At 43.9% G+C, this 27,687-nt stretch overlaps 1 long non-coding RNA gene across 1 annotated transcript; it reads right to left on the bottom strand.

Moving 5' to 3' along the window:
- Positions 1 to 5,410: 5,410 nt before the first annotated feature.
- LOC148149527 (uncharacterized) lies at positions 5,411 to 26,303 on the bottom strand. The gene is made up of 3 exons (XR_015757798.1): positions 26,274 to 26,303; positions 15,989 to 16,133; positions 5,411 to 5,520 (listed from the first exon to the last, which is right to left on the bottom strand). It is a non-coding gene; the product is annotated as an uncharacterized LOC148149527 (long non-coding RNA).
- Between the last annotated feature and the right edge of the window lie 1,384 nt (positions 26,304 to 27,687).

Genomic DNA, 27,687 nt, shown 5'->3' with positions numbered 1-27,687 from the left:
TGAATTATACAACAAAAATTGTTGTAATTTGAAATTTCTCTTGCACATAAATTTAAAATAAGTAGACTTAAAGATTTTTAGAATATCAAAGTTTTGTTCCAATCAATATCCGTGATAATGTAGAAGTATTGTTTTAAGCAACATAAATCATCTTTAACTACTGAACTGAAATAAAAGATATCAATTGGACTTGTTGCATGGAATAGTAAACAAATGCTTACTGTTGTCATTGGTTTCAGGAGCAAAAAGGTACTTACTCAGGTTATTCTTCTGAACAGTAATCAGATGGTGATGAAAGCCTTTGTGTTGCTTTCTGTGTACTGTTTAGTGCTGTGGTGTAAAATTATGTCCCAATACATGTGTGAATCATAATGTAACACATGTATTGGGCCAAGCAGTGGAATGTGGTGAAACGGTTAAAAATTATGTCCCAATACATGTGTGAATCTAACCGGAATGGAGGTGTTGCTTAGTCCCGTGTGAATCTTATTACACACCTCCCCGTGTGAATCTTCTTATCTGTATGTAACCAGAATGGAATGTGTTTTTTAGCCTTGCTCTGCTGTTCACATGAATGTTTATATCTGGAAAAGAGTATATCAGCTGGAAAAGTCTCCAGTTCGGTGAGTCTGCTCCGGGGTTACGTTTAACCGCCGAGCGTGGGTTGTTGGCAACCGCTCTACGAGAACTGACGGCTCCCAGTTCCGGTAACATGTAGAGTGAGTATAAGCCAGACCCGTTGGTTGTGGCGACGCTGCGGGGAATAAAATGCCCATATTCTAGCAGACTCGCCTCTTGGTCGTTTGTTCTGTGTCAGACTACTCTCCTACGAACCTGACCTTGAGAATTTTTTAAAACATTTGGCGTAGTCGAGCAGGGTCAATCGCAATTGAGGAGAGATTTTGATACAGAACAATGTTTTGGAAAAAGACTAAGAAACCAGAAGAACAAACTGTGGAGGTCCCGACCGTCCCGGGATGGCATGGATGGGGGCATGTACGTGGCAGTTTGTTTGAGAGAGGATCCCAGTCCTGCCGAAGAACCCCTTGCCTGGGGTACAGCGGAGGATGTGGGCATGTCCAAAAAGCTGAAGCGGAGTTAACAGAATTGAATGGGATTGAACTGAACTGAACTGAGTGGAACTGAAGTGAATCAAATTGAACGGAACAAAATGGAACTGAGCTAAATTGAATTGAAATGGACGGAACTGAATTGAACACAATTGAATTGAACTGAACAGACCTGAACTGAGCTGAATTGAACTACACTGAATTGACTGAACTGAAATTAACTGAAACGAATTGAACTGAATTAAGCATAATGTAACACATGTATTGGGCCAAGCAGTGGAATGTGGTGTAAAATTATGTCCCAATACATGTGTGAATCATAATGTAACACATGTATTGGGCCAAGCAGTGGAATGTGGTGAAACGGTTAAAAATTATGTCCCAATACATGTGTGAATCTAACCGGAATGGAGGTGTTGCTTAGTCCCGTGTGAATCTTATTACACACCTCCCCGTGTGAATCTTCTTATCTGTATGTAACCAGAATGGAATGTGTTTTTTAGCCTTGCTCTGCTGTTCACATGAATGTTTATATCTGGAAAAGAGTATATCAGCTGGAAAAGTCTCCAGTTCGGTGAGTCTGCTCCGGGGTTACGTTTAACCGCCGAGCGTGGGTTGTTGGCAACCGCTCTACGAGAACTGACGGCTCCCAGTTCCGGTAACATGTAGAGTGAGTATAAGCCAGACCCGTTGGTTGTGGCGACGCTGCGGGGAATAAAATGCCCATATTCTAGCAGACTCGCCTCTTGGTCGTTTGTTCTGTGTCAGACTACTCTCCTACGAACCTGACCTTGAGAATTTTTTAAAACAAGTGCGAACGTTGGTTTCGATAAAATTGAGAGATTTACATGAATTAGGAACAGATTGATAATTGGGTGTGAAAGATCTGATTTAAAATCAGACAATTTTTGAAACTTACTAGAATTGCTGAGTGAAACATTCTTGAACCATCATGCAATAATTTGGATAAGTGAGAGATATGCAAATTCAACTCTCAAATGAACAGAAGGTATTATTCAAGGGCTCTTAACAATTGATTTTGGAGGCTAGTTACAGGTAAAGGGACATCAGGCAGGTGGGAAACTTTAAAAGTGAGATAAACTGAGAGGTCAGGGTCAGCATCTTCCTGTTAGTGTGGATGACAATGCTGACACAAGTAGGGAACATTAGATAAGGTGGGGGTATTGAGGCTCTGGTCATCAAAAAGGGGGCACATGTCACTTATGGCCAGCTGGATTAAGGGCATCCATTGAAGAACATTGCGGGTGGAGTAATACATTTAAGAGGGAAATCAATTTGGCCAAAAGGGGACCACAGGAAGCTTTGGCAGATCAGGCTGAGCAAAATCCAAAGAGATTCTACATGTATGTTAACAACACAAGATTAACTAGGGGCAGAATATGGCTCCTTGAAGATGAATGAGGCCATCCACAGGAGATGGCTGAAATACTAAACGAAAATGTCACGTTTGAACTTACTGTGAAGGAAGACTGGGGACGTCGGGGGGAAAAAAATGTGACTCCACATAAAAGAAGGTACTGGAGGTATTAAAATGCATATAAGGGAGACAAGTCCTTGGGAACTAATAAAGTATATCTCAGGATATTGTGGGAAGCTCAGGAAGAAATTGCGGAGTCCCATAAAGTGATTTCTCTATCACTGATAGCCAGAGGTTATCAGTGTCTTCAGGGATCCTGGTGGGGCTAATGCTGTGCCAGTGCTTAGAAAAGGCTACAAGGGAAAGCCAGGGACATCAACACCAATTGGCTTGATGTCAGTGGTGCATACGTTGTTGGAATCAGGTCCTCGGGATAGGAGTTATATGTATTTCCAAAGACAAGGATTGATTAGGGATAGTCAGCACAGCTTTAGTGTACTGCGTAGAATTCTGATCAGCCTGATTTAGGAAGCATTTTCTGAAACTGTAAATGCTGCAAGGATTGACAAAGATGTTACTGATACTGGAGGGTGTGACATAAACGGAGAGGCTGGATAAGCTGGAAAGCAACATGGGGGTGAGGAGATAAGATTGTTTTGGCAAATAAGGTAAAGGAGAATGCAAAGAGTTTTCTACAGCACACACGTACAAAAAAACAAATGGACAGACACTAGGGCCCCTCAAAGATCAGTAAGGCCATCGATGTGTGGAACCATAGGAGATGGGCAAGAGCCTAAATGAGCATTTCATGTCAGAACAGACTGTGAACAAAGACTAGGAAACAAACGAAATAAACAGTGTTGGCTTATAAAGAGTCCCTATTACAGAAGAGGTGGTGCTGGAGGTCTTAGAACACAAAGGTAGAGAAAGCTCTCGGTCCTAAACAAGCGTATCCCAGAACATTGTGACAATGTAGTAGCAGGGACACGAGCAGGGATAGTTATATCATTGTCTTTCTCATTTCCATTGGGTGTAGGTGGCTGAGGGGTGACTTTACAAAGGTTTAGAAAACCATGAGGGGTACAGGTAAGTTGATTAGCCAACATCTTTACCACAGGGTAGTGGGGTCCATAACTAGATGGGATTGAACTGCAGAAGGAGAAGGTGTTAGCAATTTTGGAAAGTGTTAAAATAGATAAGTCCCCTGCGGTGGATAGGATTGATGCTTGGATTCTCTGGTAAGCCAGGAAGGAGATTGCCGAGCCTTTGGCTTTGATCTTTATGTCATCATTGTGTACAGGAATAGTGCCAGAAGGCTGGAGGACAGCAAATGTTAACCCCTTGATCAAGAAGGGAAGTAGAGACAACCCTGGGTAATTACAGACCTGTGAGCCATACTCCGATTCTGGGTAAAGTGTTGGAAAGGCTGGTAAAAGAAACTAACATTTATAATCACCTTGAGATGAATAAGTTGATGAGGGATAGTCAGCACGGTTTTGTGAAGGATAGGTCATGCCTCACAAACCTTATTGACGTATTTGAGAAGGTGACCTAACAGGTGGATATGGCTAAAGCAGATCTTGGTCATGCAGGTGAACAGAGACATCACTGTGTCTATGTACATGGATCCGTTGAAAGTCGCCATCCAGGTTAAGAAGGCATTCAGCATGTGAGCTTTTATTGATACAGGGATTGAGTTTCGGAACCATGATATAATGCTGCAGCTGTACAAAATTCTGGTGTGGCCGCATTTGGAGTTTTGCCTATGGTTCAGATCACCCCATTACAGGAAGGATGTGAAAGATTTGGAAAGGGTTCAGAGGAGACTTACTAAGATTTTTCCGAGTCTGGAGTGAAGGTCTTATGAGGAAGGCTGAGGGACTTGAATCTGTTTTTGTTCGTAAGAAGACATTTGAGGCCAATTAATTGAGACATAAAAGATAGTCAGAGAGTTAGATGGGTTGGACAGCGAGAGCCTTTTCTCTTGGGTGGCGATGCCTAACGCGAGGGGAGACAGCTTTAAATTGAGGTAGATACTAATATTAATAAATAGATATGGAACAGATGCCAGAGGTAGGTTCTTTACTCAGAATAGTCGAGGCATGGTATGCATTGCCTGCAACAGTAGTAGACTCACTAACTTTAAGGACATTTAAATGGTCTTTGGTTAGTTATATGGACCAGAATGGACCAGTGTTGGCTACTTGGGCTTCAGATTGGTTCCACAGGTAGGCACAACACCGAGAGCCGAAAGGCCAGTACTGCACTGTCATGTTCTGTGTTCTAGAGGGCATAAATATAAGATGGGAGAGGAAAGACTTAGATGGGATTGCAGGAGAACATTTTCCACACAGAGGGGGGTGCAGGCATGGAATGGGTTTACAGGGGAAGTGGTAGAGAAAAATACAACAACAAAATGTAAAAGACATTAGGGCTGGTACATGGAGAGGAGAAGGTTTGAAGGGATATGGGTCAAGTGCAGGGAAACATGACTTGTTCAGGGAATCTGGTCAGCATGGACTTGTTGAATCGAAGGAACTGTTTCTGTGCTGCATGGCTCTGTCTCCAGTTAATGGAGGAGGAGACGACCGAGATAAGGCATGTGATAGACACTGAAGCAAGTTACAGCGATAAGGATGGTAGTCTGGAGTGCAATACATTTCAACTATGTTGATGGGCTATCGGAAAGAGAAGACGTTACAGAGACAGGAACTGTTATAGGAGTTAAACATTATTGAAGACACTGGTGCACAAGACATGCCACAGATACAGTGTTGAAAAGTAGTGAGTCTTAGTACAACAGAACTTACAGCAGGGGTGGGGTTTGAGCCTGCGTTGTGTCGTACTGTGCTCCCCCTCCAGCACTGTATCTATATCATGTCCTGTTAGCTGATGTTTGGAGCCCTCTCATTGCTCTCTGCTCTGTGCACTGTGAGCGATCTTACCTCGCTGCAGAATTTATTGAAGACTCAAGATCTCCCTTCCCTTTGTCTTTCTGGCTGACCAACCATCTTCAATGTGGTGATGGATGAGACACCCAGCAGCTGGGAAGTCTATTGAGTCAGGAACATCCTAAATACAGACAGAACAGAGAGAAATGGGCAGAATGGGATGCTAGACGAATGAACTGAGTGTTACACTTAGAGAATGGCACTAAGTCACACAGAGATCTGGCAAATCCCAGGCTGCATCCTTGGCCTGTTCTGCCTCATCTCTCCGGAGTGGAGAATTATGTTGGCTCAGGATCTGGAGTAGCTGCAAGAGTGAGACACCCTGACAGAGGCAGCAATTAGACCCACACAGTGAGGGATACCACATGGAGAGCGACTGAGTGATATCACCAGAGTGTTGGAAGATGTCAGTATCAAACAATTGTGTCAGAAGAACGGGTTTTGCTTCATTATGCACTGGTATAACCGGGCAGGAATGAGCAACCTGTGAGCAAGTGAAGTGATGGCCTTGTAGTATTATTGCTAGAGCATGTATCAAAAACCTCAGCTAATGTTCAGGGGAGACAGGTTTGAATCCCACGATCAGAACGGGGGGAATTTTAAATCAATCAATACAAAAAATGCAACTAACAATTCATGAATAAGTATGAAACCGTTGCTGATGTCCAAAATAATCTTTGTTCATCAAAAAGACACTGGTTCTTTTGAGCAGGACATCTGCCTATCCTCACGTGGTCTGCACGACATACCCACAGCAAAGTGTTTGCCTCTTAATTACCCTCTGAAAGGGCCGAGTAAGCTACTCAGCACAAGGGCAGCTAGGGCTGGGCAAGAAAGGCTGGTCAGCCAGAGACACCCACATTCCACAAGTAAATAAAAACAATCCCATTGCACTGGGACCCAATGGAACCATGATGAGAATGGAGTGCTGGTAAGGGCTGGGCAAGAAAGGCTGGTCAGCCAGAGACACCCTGGTCGGTTTATGGACAGAGCTTTAAACTGACAGAGAGGATGCAGGGACAGGATTCAAGTGAAAGGAGCTTTCCAAATCCAAAGAGAAAGAGGGAAGCATCAGAACAGCATGGGGATGTGGCTGAAGACAAGCAGAAAGGAGCAGGGTGGAAAAAGTTTAACTAAAACTGTACATCAGTGAATAGGTTTGTGACAGGAGATTCTGGGAAAGAGTAAATTATGTTTTATTTTGGAATGGACAAAATATTTTCAACATGGTAAATGGATTTGTGACACAGAGATAAATGGGATTTAGACAGTAGAGAGACATTGTTACAGGGCGAACAAAAGGTGGAACATAAATATTCAATGGTTCACAACCTTGTGGAAACTCAGGCAAAATGGGCAACGCTAACAATAATGGGTAAGAAAGGCATTACAGAGAAAGCATTTGGTCTCAGATCATGAAGTAGAGTCAGTCTGAATGTAAATTCTGGCTACTACTTGCCAAGGACACAAGCAGCAGAACAGTTTTTGCCACCGAACAGCATTTCATTGCTCATCACTGCATTAAACAGGAATTCATTGGAATTTTTAACAAAGGCACTGAGATAAATTTGGGAAACTTCAATATTCGCATAATCTGGGACAATCACACTGACAACAGTGATATTCAAAGAGGAGAACTTTTTTTTCCCTCAGATATCACATTGTGCAACTGGCGATGGACGCAGCTATCTCAGAGCGACTGTTGTCTGATGAAGCTAAGGGAATGAGTAATGTCACACAGAGAGATCTTCTGGGAAACTGGGATAAATTGAAATTTAATTAAGTCTAAAGCTTTAACGTGAATCACAGAATGGACAAGATACAACTGGAAACAAATTAGCCCATTTACATGGGTTTGAGAAGTGAACTGACCAAGGATTAACAGGATGAACAGACTGAAATGTGTGTCTGTAAATGAACAGTTGAAAAACACTTGAAGAATGGTGTAAAACACTCAACAAAAGGACATTCCATTTTAATTTCCATCAAAACCTCAACAACGAATTCCTACCTGTCCCTCACTCAGGACAAAATGGATATTAGATTATCAGGCTTAGAAGATCACCAAAATGTACTAACAATTCTAAAGTGAGAGAGTGTTTATGCAGTAAGTGTTAGAGAGATTGCGAACTGTCTGCTAGCAGGAGGGGGGCAGTGAGAAGGGAAATCATTATCAGGGTTTTATGAGATGATAGGAACAGGGAGAGCTGAAGGTGCTGGAGGTGGTGAGAGTGTTACAGAGAGTGATCAGGGCCTGAACGGTGTTACAAAGCCAGTACGAATTGCTGCAGCTGGAGGGGTTTACAGAGGTAGGGAGGGACATATGTATTTTAATTTAATCATTCAAGGGCTGTGGGTATCACTACCCGAACCAGCATTCTTTTCCCCACTGCTAATTACCCAGAGGGCAGTTCCGAATCAGCCATATTGCTGTGGGTCTGGAGTCACATGACAGCCAGACCAGTTTAGAATGTCAGATCACCTTCCCTAAAGGATGTAAGTGAACCAGATGTCTTTTTCCTACTGATCAACAATGCTTTTATGGTGGCCTCACCAGTGTCCACCACAACATGACATCCCAACTCCTACTCTCAATGCTGTGACCAATGAAGGTAACCATCCCAAACGCCTGCTTCACCAGCCTGTCTACCTGTGACACCACGCTCAAAGAACTGTGTACCTGCATCCCTGGGTCACTGACTGACAACACTACCCAGGGCTCAAACATTAACTGTACACGTCCCGCCATGGTTTGTTTTACCAAAATGGCACACTTCATATTTATCTAATTAAACTCCATCTGCTATCCTTCAGCCCACTATCCCAGCAGTACTGTCCATCCTGTTTTATCACAGTTAACCTTCTTCACTGTCCAGTATATCACCAATTTTAGTGCCACCCACAAACGTATTTACCAGGAAACTAATATTCTCAGCCAAATCAATTATCCAAATGACAAACACCTCCAGTCAGAAAAACAAAATGTCTCCAACTGCCCTCTGTCTTATACCATGAGGTAAATTGTATATCCAGTTGACTAGCTCGTCCAGGGTGCCATATCCTTTTACCTTGATCGGAACGTATTACCCAGTTTTCCATATGGAAGGAGAACATAAAACAGTACAGTATAAGGCCCTTGGGCCCTCAATGTTATGCCGACCTTTTATCCTCCTCCAAGATCAAACTAACCTACATACATTTCATTTTACTACCATCCATGTGCCTTTCCAAGAGTCTATTAAATGCCCCTAATGTATCTAACTCTACTAACACCACTGCAGTACATTCGACGCACCCACCACTCTTTGGAGAACAAAACTCTGAAATCTCCCCTAAACCTTCTTCCAGTCACCTTATTATTATACTCCCTTGTGACAGCCATTTCTGCCATGGGAAAAAAGTCTTTCACTGTTCACTGTGTCTGTGCCTCTTATTATCTTGTTCACATCTACCAAGACGTCCCTCATCCTTCTTCACTCCAATGAGGAAAGCCTTACCTCCCTCAACCTTTCTTCATAAGACATTTTCTCCAGTACAGGCAGCATCCTTGTACATCTTCTTTTTACCATCTCTAAAGCATTCCACATCTTTCCTGTAATGAGAGAACCAGGACTGAATGTAATATCTAAGTGTGGTCTGAGCAGAGCGCTATAGAGCTGCAGCATAGCCTCACGGCTCTGAAACTCAATCCCCCAGCAAATGAAAGCCAACACAACGTATTCCTTCTCAACAACCCTATAAGCTTGGGTGGCAACTTTGAGGGATCTATGGAGGTGGAACCCAACATCCCATTGTTACTCCACACTGCCAAGAATCCTATTTTTAACCCAATACACTGAATTCAAGTTCGACCTTCCAAAACAAATCACTTCACACTTTTCCAGATTGTACCCTTTCCGCCATCTCTCAGCCCAGCTCCCCATCATGTCAATGCCCCGTTGCAACCAGCAACAGATCTCCAAACTATCCACCACTCCAACAATCTTTATGTCATTGGCAAACTTACGAACCCAATCTTCCACTCCCATATCCAAGTCATGTATAAAAATCACAAAGAGCATGGTTCCGGGAACTGATCCCGGCTGAACACGACTGGTCACCGAACTCCAGGCTGAATGTTTTCCATCTATCATCACCCTCTGTCTTCTATAGGCCGGAATTCTGTATCCAGACAGATAGGTTTCCCTGTACCCCATGCCTCCGTACTTTCTGAATAGCGAGAGGTAATGAGGTGCTGTATGAAAGGATTGAGAAGTGCTGGGGGACTGGAGAAGGTTGCAGTGATATCATGTGCTGGAGAGGCTGGATGTTACAGACAGAGTGGGTTGTAGGTGCTGGACAGGATGACAGACATAAGGATTTTTGTGGCGTTTTGGGGATAGTGGACACAACACTAAGTGTCAAAGTCATTTTGGAAGGAGATAAGGATAGTGCAAAAGTGAAGGTGCCAAATTTGGAGAAGCCCCCGAATCATTAGAATGTTACTGTCACTGGGCATTATCATTATCACGAGACAGGAGCTGGCAAACACAGACTGGGAGGAACTATTTGCAGTTGGGTTCATATTCGGATCAAGGAAGAAATTTAAAGTGATACAGTGAGAATTTAGGGCTAGTGTCCTCCCAGAAGAGAAGAGTGAAATACAACGGCAGTAACTCCAGTGAATACTGGTCAAGCGATATCGTGAGCTGGATAAAGGAAGTACAGTGCGATGAAAACAGGCGAAGCACTTCAAAAGTATAGAGAGTGCAAGGGGTCCTTAAAAATGAGGAGCAAAGAATGGGTTTGAAATACCCTTGGGATATACTGTTAAGAAAAGGCCACAAGGTGTTTTATCAATACAGTTAGAGGAAGAAGATTACTAGTTAAATAGTTGCGCCTGTTAGAAACCAAAGGGATAATCTGTGCATGGAGCCAGAGGAAGTAGGTGAGGTCTCCAATGAATACTTCCCATCTGTATTCACACAGGAGAAAGACATCGTAGCCGTGGATTTCAGTTGGGATGCTCAGGTTCTACAACATGTTAAGATCAATAAGGAGCAAGTATTAAATGTCTTCACAGGCATAAAGGTGGAGAAATCCCCAGTGCCCAATGAAATGTATCCCAGGCTGCTATGGGAGGTAAGAGAGGAGATTGCTGGAGCCCTAGTGGATATATTTAATACTTTGCTGGCCACAGGTGAAGTGCCGAATGACTGAAGGATCGCTATTGTGGTTCCTTTGTTCAAGAAGGGCAGCACGGATAGGCCAGGTAATTACAGAGCAGATAGTCTGACAGCAGGTGAAGGGAAATTTCTGGGAACAATTCTGAGGATGAATAAACACTTGAAAAGGCAGGGTCATCACGGATTTGGCAGAGGAATATACTGTCTGAGGAATTCAGTTGTGTTTTCTTTTTAAATGATCTCTCAAAATATTGATGAGGGCAGTGCAGATGATGTGGTTTACGTGGACCTGAATAAGGCCTTTGACAAGGTCCCACATGGAAGGCTGGTCCAAAAGGGAAGAGCCACTGGGATTCAAGGCAAGTTGGTAAATTGGATACAAAATTCGTGGATAAACATCTTCGTGTTTGAAATTCATTCACCAGCGGGTGTACCACAGGGATCTGTGCAGGAACCATCGCCGGTCAGTCTGTTGAATAGTAACTTCGATGTGAAAGCAAAAGTAATCATTAGTAGGTTTGCAGACGACATGAAAGATGAAGATGTTGTTCACAGTGAGGTGGTTGGTCTCTCGCTACAGTCTGATGACGATCAGATGATAATCTGAGCAGAGTTTAGTTCTGATCAATGTGAGGTCATACCCTGTGGGAGGTACGATAAGCGAAGCGCAGACATAATGAATGGTTGGTTCTTGCCAACTACTGAGGAACACAGCGACCTGAGGGGACAATCCAAATATCCCTAAAGGTGTCAGCACAGGTGGACTGGGAGTGGAAGGCACCTGAACTGGGAGTGCATGGGGGACCCACATCCTGGTGGGGTGAATTGTTAGATCTGCTTGAGAGGATATAATCTAATCTAGCAGGATGTTGAACATTAAACAGTCACAAAGTCAGAAAGAAGATTGAGACTGTTGCACAAGGTAAAGACAGCAATTTCAACAGACAAGGCAGGCAAGAACACAGCAGGGAATAGGGGAAAACTGATGATTAAACTGCATTTATTTCATTGCAAGGGGCCTGACAGCTAAGGAAGATGAACTCAGGGCATGGATTGGAACATGGGACTGAGAGATTTTCGTTATTACAGAAACACAGCTGATGGAGGGACAGGACTGGCAGCTCATTGTTTCAAGGTACAGATGCTACAGGAAGCATCGAAGGGGAGGCAAGAGAGGACGTGTGGTGGTGGGCTTCGATTGCAAGAATCATCACAGCAGTACTTAGAGAGGATATTCCTGTGGTATCGCCCAGTGAAGCTACGTTAGTGGAACTGAGAAATAAGAATGGGTCATCAGTCTGACACGATTGTCCTATTGACCCCGAATAATCCGTTGCAGACTGAGGAACAAATATGTCAGGAGATCTCAAATATCAATCACAATCATACGGATGTTATGGCAGGGGTTTTTAAACTTTCCAAACTGAGACTGGGACTGCCAGTGTTTGCAAGGGAGGAATTTGGTAATTGCGTTCCAGAAAACTCCCAATCAATATGTAAATAGACTGAAAACAGAAATGGGCAAAACCTGACCTCCACTTGGGAAACAAGGTAGGGAAAGGGACTGAGGCATTTGTATTAGTTTGAAAATGGCTACGGAAAAGGGCCATTTTACAATTCAAGTTGTAAAATGGAGCCAGACTAATATTGATCTTATCAGCCAGGAACTTTCAAAAGGTGATTGGAGAGTCTATTTACAGGGAAAGCGAAGTCTGGCAAGTGAGAATATATTAAAAATGAGATAAATTGAGCGTTCAGCGCCAGCATGTTCCTATTTGTGTTCAGGTCAATGCTGAATGCATTTTGAAACACTGGCTGACAATTGAGGATCTGGTCAAGGAAAAGGGGGCACATGTCAGGTATAGCCAGGTGGATCAAGAGAATCCACGAAAATCACAGGGGCTTTAGGAATACACTTTGGGTGGAAATCAGGAATGCAGAAAGGGTACATGAAATAGCCTCGGCAGAGAAGCATAAGGAGAATCCAAAAGTGATTGTATAAATATATTAAGAGTAAAAGAGTAACTCGAGACAAAATAAGGGCCCTTAAAGATCATTGAAACAATTGATGGGTGGAACTGCAGGATATTTCCTAAGACCCTAAACAACTTTTTCACTCCAGAACGTACTGTGGAGAATGACTGGGGAATTCAGGGAACAAGAGTAATATGTTAGATCGCAATTGGAGTTCTCTGCAATTCCAGTATCCCTGCTCTAGGAATGATGTTGTGAAATTTGAAAGTGCTCAGAAAGGATTTACAAGATGTTGCCAGGGTTGTTGCTGAATAAGTTGGGGTTATATTCTCTGGAGCATCAGCGACTGAGGGGTGACCTGACAGACGTTTATATTAACATGGTGTGTATAGATTGGGTAAACATTCAAGGTCTTTTCCCAGGGGTTGAGGAGTCCAAAACTAGAGGCCATAGGTTTAAGGTTAGAGGAGAAAGGTTTCAAGGGACTGAAGGGACAGCTTTTTCATGCACATGGTGATACGTGTATGAAATGAACTGAGATAGAAAGTAACATAGACTAATACAATGACAACATTTAAAAGGTATCTGGTTGGGTATATCAATAACAAGTGTTTTGAGGTACTTCGGCCAAATGCTGGTAAATGGGATGGATGCATTTAGATCTTCTGGTCAGCATGGATGAGTTGAACCGGAGGCTCTGCTTCCATGCTATCCATCTCTATGACTTGAAAAGAGTGCATGTTAAAGAAAAGGTGGTGCTGGAGGTTTTAAAACACAAAGGTATGGACAGCCCCAGGACCTCATTAAGTGTATCATAGGACATTGTGGGATGTTAGGCAAGAAATTGTGGAGCACCGAGCAAAGGTATTTGTACAATTGACAGCCATGTGTGATGTGCTGGAAGACTGGAGGGTGGAATAGTGGACTGTGAAGGACGTTTGCTAAAATGGATCTTGATAATATGGGTGAATGGGCTGAAAAACCGTAGATGGAATTCAATCTGAATAAATGCAAGGTAGTGCACTTGGTAAAACAAACAAGGGTAGAGCTCATACAATTAATGTTTGGGCCTCGCTTAGTGTTTTAGAGCAGAGGGACCTCCGGGTTCAGGTACATAATTCTTGAAGTTTGCATCACAGGATGGATAAGACAGTGCTTGGCATGCTTGACTATTGCTCAGTCCATTGAGTGTAGGATTTGGGACGTCATGTTGAGATTGTATAGACATTGGTGAAGCCTCTTCTGCAAAACACTGTCCAGTTCTGGTCGCCCAGTTATAGGGAGGATATTATTAAGCTGCAGGGAGTTCAGAAGAGATTTACCAGAATGTGGCTGGGTATGGAAGGCTTGAGTTCTGAAAAAAAGCCTATCCAGCCAGTCTTTTTTTAAGTGGAGCTTGGAGGATGAGAGATGGCCTGATGGAATTTTATGAAAAAGATGAGGGATATAGATAGAGTTAATGGCAGTTGCCTTTTCCTCAGGATGGGGGAGTCTCAAGTGGAAGGGCCACATTTTTAAGGTGAGAAGAGGGATATGTTAAAAATAAAGACATGGGGGCTAATTGTTGCACAGAGGGTGGTTTGGGAGTGGAATGAACTTCCTGAGGAAGGGGGGAATGTGGGTACAAATACAATGTTTAAAACACAATTGATTAAGTACAGGAATAGGGAAGGGTTAGAGGGATATGGGCCAGCAACAGGCAGCTGGGATGCGTTTAGTTTTAAGTTATGCTTGGTACCAACTGAAGGGTCAGTTTCCATGCTGCATGGCTCTTTGACAAGAATATAGTTTTATTCTATTATTTAAGAAAGGCTGCAATGGAAAGCCAGGGAACTTAAGACCAATTAGCCCAACGTCAGTGGTGGGTAAGTTGTGAAAGTGATTCTACCAGACAAGAGTCACATTCATTTGGAAAAGCAAAGATTAATGAAAGATAGACAGCAGGGCATTGTGCATACAAAGTCAGGGCTCACTAACTTGATTGCTTTCATTGAAGTTGTGACCATACATTGTCTACACCAACGTCAGAAGGGCCTTTGACATGGATTAGCATGATATACTGGTTAGTAAGGTTAGATCACATGGGATCAGGGAGACCTCGCCAATTGGATACAAAATTGGCTTGACAGTAGGAGACAGAGGGAGGTGGGAGAGGATTGTTGTTCAGACTGTAAGCCTGTGACCAGCGGTGTGCCATAAGGATCAGGGCTGGGTCCACTGATGTGAATCATCTACATAAAAGATTTGGTTGAGAATATAGGAGTCATTGTTTGTAATTTTATGGATGGTCAAATTAATGGTGTAGTGGGCAGTGAATACAGTTATCAAAGGGGATCTCGACCAACTGGGGCAGTGGACCAAGGAATGAAAGATGGAGTTGAATTCAGGTGTTGGATTTTGTTAGGACAAACCAGGGAGGACTAACATAGTTAATGGCAGGGCCCTGGGCAGTGTTGTCAAACAGAGAGAGACCAAGGAGTGCAGTTACATTGTTCCTTGGAAATGGCAATCACAGGTGGACAGCTTGGAGAAAGCAGCATTTGGCACACTTGCCCTCATTGGCCAGCACTTGTAACATTATCCTAAATATTTCCCTTGGGTGGGGAGGCTATGGGGTGAACTTCTCAAGGTTTACAAAATCTTGCGGGCCCTGAGTAAGGTGAAAAGCCAAGGGTAGGTGAGTCCAAAACTAGAGGGTATAAACAGGAGGTGAGAGAGCAAGGATTTAAAGAGGGAGCTGAGGGGCAACATTATCCACAGAGTGTGGTGCATTGATGGAACGAAGTGCCAGGGGCACATGAAGAAACAAGAACAATTACAACATGGAAAAGACATTTGGACAGGTACATGGAGAGGGGAACATTTGAAGGGATATGGGCCAAACACAGGCTGAAGCGATTTGTTCAGTTTGGTAAACCTGGTCAGCATGGACTAGTCGGACTAAAGGTTTATTGGAGGAGGAGACTACAGAGATAAGGCATGTTGGAGACACTGAAGCAAGTTACAGAGACAGGGATGGTAGGCTGGAATGCAGCACATTTCAAATATGTGGAGGGACGAATGAAGAAAAGGGAGGAGGTTACAGGGACTGGAACTGATGTAGGAATTACACACTTTTGAAGACACTAGTCAAGGAGACATAACATAGATACAGTTTTGGAGAGGGAGCGCAGAACAGAAAGATCCAGGCAGCAGTCCCAGCCTCTCATGGGAAGCCTGCTTTCCCCTCTGTTATACTGATGCTCACTAAGACAGCACAGACATGGATCGATAACTGTGACACTCCCAATGCTGACTCAGTACAAAGTAAGTTAAAGCAGGGGCGGTGATTGAGTATGGGGTGTGTCTGTACTGTGGTCCCCCTCCAGCGCTGTATCTGTGTCATGTCTTGTTAGCCAATGTTTAGAGCCCTCTCATTGCTCTCTGCTCTGTGCATGTGAGTGATCTTACCTCACTGCAGGATTTGTTGAAGGCTCCAGATTTCCCTGCACTTTGAAAATGGTTGGTCAGCCAGAGAGACAATGAAGTGATGGACGAAACACCCAGCAGCTGGGAAGGCTACTGAGTCAGGAACTTCCTGAGTACCTACAGGAGTCTGAGAGATAGACAGATTGGGAAATTAGACATATGCAGTGAGGGTTACACAGGGAGAATGATACTGTATCCCACAGAGATCTGGAAAATACCAGTCTCCATTCTTGGCATGTGGTGCTGTGTCACTCTGGAGTGGAGAATTCTGTTGGCTCAGGATGTGGAGTAGCTGCAAGTGAGAGACACTGACAGACGCAGTAATTAGACCCACACAGTGAGGGAGACCACATGGAGAGATAATGAGTGAGATTACCAGAGTTCAGGATGATTTCAGGATCAAACAAATATGTAGGAAAAACGGCTTTAGCTTCATGACACACTTCATGATGTATCAATGCTCAGGGATAAGCAACCGGTGAGCAGGTGAATTGCTGGCCTAGTAGTATTATTGCTAGAGCATGTATGCTAAACCTCAGCAAATGTTCCGTGGAGGCAGGTTTCAATCCCACCATCAGAAATGCAGAAATTTGAAATCAATAACTAAAAGAAAAGGTCATTAACAGTCAATAAATACATATGAAACCATTGCTGGTGTACCAAAAAAAAAGCCCAATCACTTGTCCTTTCAAGAAGGACATCTGCCCAACCTCACGTGGTCTGCACGACACACCCACAGCAAAGTGTTTGCCTCTCAATGACCCTCTGAAATGGCCAAGCACGTTACTCAGCACAAGGGCAGCTAGAGTTGGGCAAGAAAGGCTGGTCAGCCAGAGACACCCACATGCCATACCTGATTTTAAAAGATAACCCATTGGCATGGTCCCACTGGAACCCTGCTGGTTCCAGTGTCCTGACCAGTCATGTCAGTAGGTTTATGGACATGGCTTTAAACTGACAGAGAGGATGCAGGGACAGGATTCAGGTGAAAGGAGCTTTCCAAATCCACAGAGGAAAGGTGAAGTATGGGAGCAGCATGGGAATGTGACTGAAGACAAGCAGAAAGGAACAGGATGGGACAGTGTTTAATTAAAATTGTACATCAGGAAATCGGCTTGTGACAGGAAATTGTGGGATTTTTTTTGGAATGGGTAATGTCTCTTCAATAAGGTCGATTGATTTGTGAAACAGAGATAAAAGATTTAGACACCAGTGTGACGTGGTAACAGGGTGAACAAAAAGTGGACATAAATATTCAATGGTTCACAACCTTGCGGAAACTCAGGCAAAATGGGTAATGCTAACAATAATGGATAACAAAGGCATTACAGAGAAAGCATTTGGCCTCAGATCATGAAGTAGAGTCAGTCTGAATGTAAATTCTGGCTACAATTTGCCAAGGACACAAGCAGCAGAACAGTTTTAGCCACCGAACAGCATTCCATTGCTCATCACTGCATTAAACAAGAACTCATTGGAATTTTTTAACAAACACATGGTGATAATTTTGGGAAACTTCATTATTCACATAATCTGGGACAGTCACACTGACAACAGTGATATTGGAAGAGGAGTTCAGAGAAATGTTTTCAGTGTTTCTTTGAATAACAAATTGTGCAACTGGCTAGAGACGTAACTATCTCAGAGCGATCGTTGTGTGATGAAACTTCGTGAATGAGTAATGTCACCTGGAGAGATCCTCTGGGAAATTGTGATAAAGTGCGGTTTAAAGAAATGTAAAGTTTTAAAGTGAATCACAGAAAGGACAAGCTACAACTAGAAACAAAAACAGCCAATTACATGGGTTTGAGATGAGAACTGACCAAGGTAAAGAGGCGAAACAAACTGAAACATGTGTCTGTAAATGAACAGTGGAAAACATTTGAAGTAACTGTGTAAAACACTCAATAAAAGGACATTCCATTGAAACAGACAAAACCTCAGCAAGAAATTCCCACTGGCCCCTCACTCAGGACAAAATGTATCATATTAGATTATGAGGCTGAGAAGATCACCACAAAGTACTTAAAATCCTGAAGTGAGAGTATGTTTTAGGAGTAAGTGTTAAAGGGATTGTAAAGGGTCTGCTAGCAGAAGGAGGGCAGTGGGAAGGGGAACATTGTCAGGGTTTAATGTCACAAAAGGAACAGGGAGAAGTGAAAGTGCTGGAGGTGGTAAGAATGTTATAGAGAGTGGTCAGGGCCTGAACAGTGTTACAAAGCCAGTACGGATTGCTGCAGCTGGAGGGGTTTGCAGAGGTAGGGAGGGACATATGTATTTTTATTTATTCATTCATGGGATGTGGGTGTCTTGCTAACTACCCAGAGGACAGGTCAGGGTCAGCCATACTGCAGTGGGTCTGGAGTCACATGTTAGCCAGACCAGGTTAGAACGTCAGATGTTCTACACAAGAGGAGGTCAGTGAACCAGATGAGTTCTTCCCACTGATCAACAATGCTTTTATGGTGGCCTGACCAATGTCTTGTACAGATACAACATGACATCCCAACTCCTCCTCTTAATGCTCTCCCCAATGAAGGTAACCATCCCAAAGACCTGCTTCACCAGCCTGTCTCCCTGTAACACCACTTTCAAAGAACTGTGTATCTGCATCACTGGGTCACTGACTGAGAACACCACCCAGGGCCCGAACATTAACTGTACAAGTCCCACCCTGGTTTGTTTTACCAAAATGGCACACTTCACATTCATTTAATTAAACTCCATCTGCTATTCTTCAGCCCACTATCCCAGACTTCATCACTGTACAGTTTACCACCAATTTCAGTGTCACCCAAAAAACTTACTTAACTTACTTAACAATATCCCCATCCAAACCATTTATCCAAATGACAAACAACAGGGGACCCACTCCACCGCTGGTCACATGTCTCCAGTCAGAAAAACAACATGTCCCCATCACCCTCTGTCTCCTACCATCAAGCCTAATTTTCTGTCCAGTTGACTAGCTCCTCCTGAATGCCATATCCTTTTACACTGATCTGAGCTTATTACCCAGTTTACCGTACGACATGTAGAACACAGAATAGTACAGAACAAGACCCTTCGGCCATGATGATACGGCAATCTTTTATCCGACTGTAAGATCAAAAAGAAAAGTGGCAGATTGAGATTAATTCAGATAAATGCAAGGTGCTGCATTTTGGGAAAGCAAATCTTAGCAGGACTTAAACACTTAATAGTAAGGTCCTAGGGAGTGTTGCTGAACAGAGACCTTGGAGTGCAGGTTCATAGCTCCTTGAAAGTGGAGTCGCAGGTAGATAGGATAGTGAAGAAGGCATTTGGTATGCTTTCCTTTATTGGTTAGAGTATTGAGTACAGGAGTTGGGAGGTCATGTTGCGACTGAACAGCACATTGGTTAGGCTACAGTTGGAATACTGCGTGCAATTCTGGTCTCCTTACTATCGGAAAGATGTTGGGAAACTTGAAAGGGTTCAGAAAAGATTTACAAGGATGTTGCCAGGGTTGGAGAACTTGAGCTCGAGGGAGAGGCTGAACAGGCTGGGGCTGTTTTCCTTGGAGGGTCGGAGGCTGAGGGGTGACCTTATAGAGGTTTACAAATTATGAGGGGCATGGATAGGGTAAATAGACTAAGTATTTTCCCTGGGGTTGGGGAGTCCAGAACTAGAGGGCACAGGTTTAGGGTGAGAGGCGAAAGATATAAATGAGACCTAAGGGGCAACGTTTTCACACAGAGGGTGGTATGTGTATGGAATGAGCTGCCAGAGGAAGTGTTGGAGGCTGGTACAATTACAACATTTAAGAGGCATTTGGATGGGTATATGAATAGGAAGGGTTTGGAGGGATATGGACGGATGCTGGCAGGTGGGACTAGATTGGGTTGGGATATCGGGTCAGCATGGACGGGTTGGACCGAAGGGTCTGTTTCCGTGCTGTACACCTCTATGACTCTAACTTCCATACCCTTCATTTTATTATCATCCATGTGCCTATCCGGGAGTATATTAAATGTCCCTAATGCATCTAATTTTACTGCCACCACTGGCAGTGCATTCCATTCAGCCACCACTCTGTATGTAACGAACCTACCTCTGAAATCTCCCCTTAAGCATCCGCTAATCACCCGAAAATTATACCCCCTTGTAATAGCTATTTATGTCAGGGTAGAAAATCTCTCTCTATTCACTTTATGACTTTCGTCACCTTGTTCACTTCTGCCAAGTCGCCCCTCACCCTTCTTCACTCCAATGAGAAACGTCTTAGCTCCCTCAACCTTTCTTCATAAGACATGCTCTCCATTACAGGCAGCATCCTAGTAAATCTCCTCTTTACCCTCTCTAAAGCTTGCACATCCTTCCTGTAATGAAGGGACCAGAACTGAACACAATATTCCAAGTGGGGTCTAACCAGAGCTCTGTACAGCTGCAGCATAACCTCAAAGGTTTAAAACTCAATCCCCAAACTAATGAAATCCCACACAATATATTCCTTCTTAACAAGCGTATCAGCTTGCGTGGCTACTTTGAGGGATGTAGGGACTTGGAACGCAGGATCCCTCTGTTCCTCCACACTGCAAAGGATCCTGCCTTTAACTCCGTATTCTGCATTCAAATTCAATCTTCAACATGAATGACTTCACACTTTTCCAGATTAAACTCCATCTGCCATTTCTCCGCCCAGATCTGCATCCTGTCAATGTCCCGTCGCGACCTACAACATTCCTCCACATTATCCACCACTCCACCAACCTTCGTGTCATTGGCAAGCTTACTAACCAACTCTTCCACTCACACATCCAAGTTATTCATAAAATCACAAAGAGCAGAGGTCATGTAACTACTCCATGCAGAAAACCACTGGTCACTGAGCTCCAGGATGAATTATTTCTATCTATCATCACCTTCTGTCTTCTGTGGGCCAGTATTTCCGTATCCAGACAGATAGGTTTCCCTGTATCCCAGGCCTCCGTACTTTCTGAATGAGCCATAAAGATGTTTTGACACATTCTCAAAAGATTCAATAAGATTTGTGAGGCATGACCTGCCCCTTACAAAACCATGCCGACTATCTCTAATCAAACTATGGTTTCCCAAAGAATAATAAATCCTGTCTCCCAGAGTCCTCTCCAATAATCTGCACACCACAGACATAAGACTGACAGGTGTGCAATTCCCAGGATTATCCCTATTCCCTTTACTGAACAAGGGAATAATATTTTCCTGCCTCCAATCATGTGGTCTGACTCCAGTGGACAGTGAGGGTGCAAAGGTCATCACCAGGTGCACAGCAATCCACACCCTCGCTTCGTGTGATAACTTTGGACGCATCCAGTCTGGCTCAGTGACTTATCTATCCTTATCTTTTACAAATTTCTCAGCACATCCTCCTTCTTAACATCCACCTGTTCACGTACATCAGCCTGTTTCACGCTGTTCTCACAAACGACACGACCCTTCTCAGCAGTGAATACTGAGGCATAGTATTCATTAAGGACCTCCCCTACCTCCTGTGACTCCAGGCACAAGTTCCTTCCACTATCCCAGATTGGCCCTATCCTCACTCTGAACATCCTCTTGTTCCTCGCATAAGTGGAGAATGCCTTACGATTTTCCTTATCCTTCCCAACAAAGCTTTCTCATGCCCCCTTCTAGTCGTCCTAAGTCCATTCCTTGGTTCCTTCCTAGTACCTTCAGAGAATCCCTACTATGTGAAAACGGGCAATTTGACCCAAGAACTCCATATCAACCCTCCAAACAGTACCCAACACAGCTCCATTCCTCCAGCCTATTACTCTCCATTTGCCCTGACTAATGCGCCAAACCTACCCATCCCTGAACACTATGGGTAATTTAGCATGGCTGAGTCACCGAACATACACATGCTTGGGCTGTGGGGGGAAACCAGAGCACCTGGAAGAAACCCACGCAGACACGGGGAGAATGTGCAAACTTCACACAGACGCCTGAGGCTGGAATCAAAATGGAGTCCGTGGTGCTATGAGGTAGAGTGCTAACGATTGAGACACCGTGCTGCTCCATGTTCCCCTCTCGAAACCTGTCTGACTCTTGCTTCCTCAAACTTAAGTAAGCCTCATTCTTCCTCTTGGAGAAGAAAGTGAGGTCTGCAGATGCTGGAGATCAAAGTTGAAACTTTATTGCTGGAACAGCACAGGTCAGGCAGCATCCAGGGAACAGGAGATTCGACGTTTCGGGCACAGGCCCTTCTTCTTGATTCCTGAAGAAGGGCCTGTGCCCGAAACGTCGAATCTCCTGTTCCCTGGATGCTGCCTGACCTGCTGTGTTGTTCCAGCAATAAAGTTTCAACTCATTCTTCCTCTTGACTAGATGCCAAAGTCCATGTGGACAACGTTGACTGCTCTGCCTCCATCTATCTTTGGCCACCTCCTCAAAGAGTCAATCTGGTTTGTGCAACATGGTTTTCCACTCACAAAGCCCTGCTGACCATCTTGAATCAGCCCTTGCCTTTGTAAATATAAGGAGCTCCTTTATCTCAAAAACTCCTCCAACAACTTCCCCATCACTGGGCTCACGGGGCTGTAATTTCCTGGCTTTTCCCTGCAGTCCTTCAGCGATGGAACAGCATTAGCCAACCTCCAGTCTTCCAACACCTCACTGTGTCTGTTGATAATATAAATATATCTGTTGACGACAATGCAATCTCTTCCCTATCTTCCTACAATATTCTAGGATCGACCTAATGAGCTGCTGAGGATTGACCTACCTTTATTTGTTTTAAGATTTCAGCACATTCTCTTCTCTGGTGAGGATTCTTTCCAAGACATCACTATTTATTTCCCCAAGTTCCCGAGCTTCCGTGTCTTTCGCCACAGTAAATACTGACAAGATTATTTTGTCTAATATCTCACCCACCTTCTCTGGTGCCACACATGGGTGACCTTATTGATCTTTAAGAGGCCCTATTCTCTACCAAGTTACTCTTTAGCCCTTATTGAAACTTGCGTAAAGGCTTCTGATAATTCAAATACACCATATCCCCTATACCACTACACCCCTCCTGCAAACTTACAATTCTACCATTTATATTCACACTAACAAATTAAATCCAACAGGCTCAAAAACAAATTCTCTTTCATCACATGTGTTTCTAAGTGGCCAGTTATTGTATATTGACATATCCTTTCTAACAATTCCTGTATGCTCCCGACTTACTGTCAGGCTAACAATATTTGGTTTCAGAATGACAGCAGAATGGGCTCAGGGAGTTCTTGTTTATCAATCTGAAAAAGGTAGCTTACAGGGTCAGCAGGTAATAGAGAAGGCAAGTCAAATGCTGGCATTTATTACAGAGGGAATGGAGTCTAAAAATAGGCAGGTCTAGCTAAAACTATGCAAGGTACAAGTCAGACCACACCTCGAATACTATGAACAGTGTGAGTGCCCAAAAGAAAGATATTGTCGCATTGGAGGCAGTCCAGAGAAGGGTTACTCGGCTCATTCTGGGAATGGAGGGATTTTCTAATGAGAAGAGGTGGAGTAGGTTAAGGTTGAACCCATTGAAGTTTAGAAAATGAGAGAGAAATGGAATGAAACATCCAAGATTCTGAGGGGCTCTGATCGGGCAGATGCTGGGAAGTTAGAAAATAGAACAGTAGAGCACAGCAGCAGGCCCTTCGGCCCACCATGTCTATGCTGTCCAAGATACTATTCTAACTCATACCATCTGCTTGTACATGGTCCATATCCCTCTATTCTCTGCCTGTTCATGTTTCTATCTAAATCCCACTTCAAAAGTTTACTCAAATTTCTGCTTCTACGACCTCCCTCGGTAATATCCACTCTACGTAAAAAAAACTTGTCTCACACATCTCATTTAAACTTCCTCTTTCTCACCTTAAACCTATGCGCTCCAGTATTTGAAACTTACACATTGGAAAAAAGATTCTGACTATCTACATTATCTATCCCTATTCCAAATGTTATATTCCTGCACCTGGTCACCTGTCAGCCTATGATACTCTCACAAAACAATCCAACTTTATTTAATTTCCTCTTACACCTAACACACTCTTAAAAACCCTAACACAGGTAACGTGCTGATAAACTCATTTTGTACCCTCTCCAAAGCCTCCACATCCTTCCTATTGTGTGGAGATGAGACCTGCACACAGTACTCCAAATGTGGCCAAACAAACATTTTATACAATTACGACATCAGATGTATACCCACTTTACCCAACATTGTGACTGATGAAGGCCAGTGCTCCATTTGCTTTCTTTCCCATCTGAAACACTTCTGTTGCCATTTTCAGGGAGTTACTGACTTGCACCAAGATCCTTCTGTCCCTCAGTATCCTAACTTTCTACTTGAATTTGACATCATCTCACTTGTCCAGATTAAACTCAATTTGCCACTTCTGTCTAACTCTTCTACTGTTTTTTAACCTCCTGCAGATTTTAATGAATCAGGGAAACAAGGGTTGTGTGGAAAAGGCAGGAAAGTAGAGTTGGAGAGTATCAGGTCAGCTATGATCTGATTGAAGGACAGAGTATACTCATTGGGCCAAATGGCCACATTCGCCTCCTACATCTCGTGGTCTGAGCACAAACTCAATATATCCTGCATAATATTATGGGTCACTGCTCACAAAACTCCTTTATAATGGGATTATTGGATATTTATTAGTACACAGCATTTGATCTACAAATATGATATGATGTTATAGAAAACTATCTCACATACAATCTAGGATTCTATCCGTTACAGCACTGATACTCATTGCTGTATCAGTCGGCATGGAGACCACTGTCACACACAGTTACTGTACTGCCCTTGCCATAAGTATATTCAGTGTCCTGACTGTAACCATATTGACATTCCCATCACTGTCTGGTGCCTACAAAATAATACCTGCTAACGGTTGCTGCTGCTTGCTTATTCTCAGCTCCACTTTTGATATTCAGATCCACATGACTGTCTCATTAATACATTAACCTCATCCTTCCTTCACAACTTGTTGGCTTTTTGCCTAGTCTGTCTTTTGGGACTAGATTGGGTTGGGATATCTGCTCAGCATGGATGGGTTGGACCGAAGGATCGGTTTCCATGCTGTACATCTCTCTGACTCTATGATTCTATCCCAACAAATCTTCAGTATTTACCTCCCAGCAATGGTCATTCTGCAGCTAAATCTCCGAAATGACAGTTCCATCATATCTGTTCACTGTCATTCCATCTGCCTCATAGCGAATACAGGGAGTCATTCCTCAGTAGTGGGGGGGTTGAACAAATGCGTAGAGATTACAGAGATAGGGAGGCTTACAGGGACTCGAGGATGTTAGGGTTAAACAGAGTTACACCTGGTCAAGAATATCAGTGGGACAAAGGAGTTTGGGGATTGGAGGAATTTACAGAGATAGTGGGAGCTGGATTAGATTCTGGAGATAGGGATAGGGATGGAGAAAGGAAGAGGTAGGCAGACTGAGAGGCACAGACGGGGCTGTTTCATCTAGGAGATTATTGTGCATACTAACAGAGATATGGAAGGTTGTCGTGACTGAAGACATTTACAGATATAAGAAGGCTTGTAGGCTCTGGAGGCTACAGAGATAGGAAGGCAATGGAGAATGCCAGGTTGGCAAGTTGGAGACAGTTATACAGATAGGGAGGGTTACACAAACTGAAAGAGGTTCCTGTGGTCGGGAGGGGTATCGTGGCGGGACTGAGGGTGAAATTTAACAAGATAAAGATCAAAGAGTTGGAGAAGGATAAGGAGATTACAAATTTTTCACAGCTAAGGAAGGGTTGTAGGAGCTGGAGAAGATTACATAGGTAGGGACCGATGGAGAGGTTAAAGACAAATACATTGACACGGAGGGTGGTATTGGTAGGAGGAGCTTACAGGGATAGATAGGACTGTCAGGGTTTATAGGGATGAAGGAATTAAGTATCTACTGGAGAAGTTTAGGGATTAGTGTGTTCGGGACTGGACAACCTGACAAAGACAAAGACAGAGGTATGGTGTGGACGAGAGGAGATTACAAACAGAGAAAGGATTATCGGGACTGGAGGATATTACAGAGATCATGAATACAGCATGGGTCAGGACTGATGCCTGCAATCCCCTGTGCTGTCGCATCGAGGACCAGTAGAGCAGAGGTGAAAGCAGGACCCTCACAAGATGGTTGGAATGAAGCCTAGAATGTTGCTGTTCCTTGCCCAGCTCTGCATCTAGTCCAGTCTTCCAGGTCTGAATATAGAAGTCTACTACCTCCACCCTGTGCTGTTTACTGTGAGCGTTCTTACCGGCTGCAGGATTTACTGAAGGTTCCAGATCTCCCTCTCCATCTTTCTATGGCTGACTAACCAGCTTCAATGAGGCGATAGATGAGACAAGAGTTAGGAACATCCTGATTACCTGCATGAGACAGAAATAGACAGAATGGGAAATTAGACTGATGCAATGAGGATAATCCATGCAGAGTGGCACTGAGTCCAGCAGAGATCTCGGAAATCCCAGTCTCCATCCCTTGCCTGTGCTGCTGCGTCTCTCTGGAGTGGACAATTCTGTTGACTCAGGATCTAAGAGGGAGAAATACTAACAGAGGCAGCAAATAGACCTACACAGCGAGCGATACCACATGGAGAGATACTGAGTGATATCACATTATTAGACACTGCATTAGCAGGGAATTGTTTCAATTTATAACAAACGCACTGGGATAATTGTGAGGGGATTCAACCTTCCTATCTCATCATCTCATTGGCGGTGGGTCACAGACGAGGCTGACTCTCTCCCACCCTCGGGGTGGGGTGGGCAGGGGGAGGTCTGGAGTTGGCTGTACAGACCGATGTGGCTTTCCACAGACTCTGTTACACTCTGTTGCAGAAGGTGGCCATGGGAATGGGGTGGGTGGGGCGTTGGTGTGGTCATGCGCTCCTTGTGCTGATTTCTCCTGGATTCCCATTTTCCCCACAGAAAGTCTCAAGGTGCTCGACACTTTCCCAATACTCCTCCCCCACTTTGGACGATCTTGGTCCAGGACTTATCAGATTTGATTAAGAGATGAAAACAAAACTATCAATTCTGAAGAAGCCAACATTTAGAAATGTGGACACATTTGTTAAAGAGATCGCAAGGGAGTCTCCGAGCATGAGGAGGTCAGTTGGAAGAGGAAACATGCTCAGTGTTTAATCAGATGATCGGAACAGGGAGAGGTGAAGGTGCTGGAGGTGGGGAGAGTGTTACAGAGAGGAACAAAGGCCTGAACAATGTTACAAAGCCAGTACGAATTGCTGCAGCTAGAGCTGTTTGCAGAGGTAGGGATGGGCATCTGTATTTTCATTGATTCATTCATGGCCTGAGGATGTCAGCGGATGGACCAGCATACATTACCCCAGTGCTAATTGCCCCGAGGCAGCTCAGAGTCAGCCATATTGCTGTGGGACTGGAGTCACATGTGAGCCAGACCAGGCAAGAATGCCAGATGTCCCTCCCTAAAGGACATGCGTGAACAAGTTGATTTTTACCAGATAATCAACAATGCTTATACAGTGGCCTCACTAACGTCCTGTACAGATACACCATGACATCCCAACTCCTACTCTCAATGCTCTGCCCAATGAAGGGGAACCATCCCAAATGTCTGCTTCACCAGCCTGTCGACCCGTGTTGCTACTTTCAAAAAACTATGTACTTAAGTCCCTGGGTCACTGATTG

This window comes from Chiloscyllium plagiosum, unplaced genomic scaffold (genome assembly GCF_037043375.1).
Source record: "Chiloscyllium plagiosum isolate Xiang-an unplaced genomic scaffold, Cpla_swu_hap1 HiC_scaffold_8, whole genome shotgun sequence".
NCBI classification, from domain to species: domain Eukaryota; kingdom Metazoa; phylum Chordata; class Chondrichthyes; order Orectolobiformes; family Hemiscylliidae; genus Chiloscyllium; species Chiloscyllium plagiosum.
The sequence above is the reverse complement of the archived record's forward strand: the minus strand, read 5'-3'. Positions and strand labels throughout refer to the sequence as shown.